Here is a 1,073-nt window from a genome sequence, read left to right on the forward strand (position 1 = left end):
AGGACACTGAAACGAATCTACCTTTTTTTTTTTTTTTTTTGTAGAACTAAAAATACAAGCAAAACAGCGGAATGGAGGAGGAAGACAGTTTTTCATACTTAAAGACATTTCCCCAGGTGTTTCCTGTATTTCGAGTTCGTTCTTTAAGTGACACTTCGGCTTTTAAATCCAGAATATTGACCAGACTCCGCTCAGCCTGCTCAGGTAGGATGATGTTTATTTATTTATTTTGCACTTGTTTATTTGTTTTTTAATCAAGTTCATTTGGTGTCAGCTTGTGCTGGTGCAGTGATGCCCCTCTCAGTAATGTTTGACTAACTCCAATGACTGACCTGTTTTCAGAAAGGATATTTTAAGAAATGATAAATGCTACTTATTATTGTACTTGTTATTTACATTGTTCTATTAATTTTCATTGTTTATTTGTTTCTTTATTTTTCAAATGTTTCAAAGGTTCATGATGTGCATTTGGTGTGACCCCAAATAACAAGTATAGGCCTAGTGTCCCATTGACTGAATCTGATGAGAATATGTTGATATTTATGTGTAATGTAAGACTGGGTGCGAAAATTTCCATCCAGTGGACCTAAATGCAACATATTGTCCGAGCATTGGTTTCAATTCTAGACCTTGCACTTAAACCCAAACAGGATATTGACAAATCATGCATGCGGGCTGTTGGTTTTCCTCTTGTAAAAGATAAAATGATAAACACTTTGTTGTCCTGTGCTACCATTTGTGCTCGTATTAAAAAAACTTGAGTAGCTGCTAGAGATAATTAAGTATGATGTCTCTTAAATTCATGGTTAAGATTAGCTAGTTTAGTCAAATAACAAGGACTTAAATAAACATATAAATAGAATGAATTGCAATCTTAATATCGTTTATGTTTCTTTTGTTTGTTTTACTTGACCCACAACATGATTGAAGTGCGTTCTTCCATATTTTATGGCTGCTAAACACTGTAATTCTTGTAAATTTTGTACACGCTTGTGTTAAAGGTTTTGCTCTGTGGTTTCTTGTCTTACCACGTAGGAGAGATATAATTTCTAAACCAACTGTAATTAGTAAAC

The sequence above is a fragment of the Sinocyclocheilus rhinocerous genome, unplaced genomic scaffold (genome assembly GCF_001515625.1).
Source record: "Sinocyclocheilus rhinocerous isolate Xijiao unplaced genomic scaffold, SAMN03320098_v1.1 scaffold677, whole genome shotgun sequence".
Lineage (NCBI taxonomy): Eukaryota > Metazoa > Chordata > Actinopteri > Cypriniformes > Cyprinidae > Sinocyclocheilus > Sinocyclocheilus rhinocerous.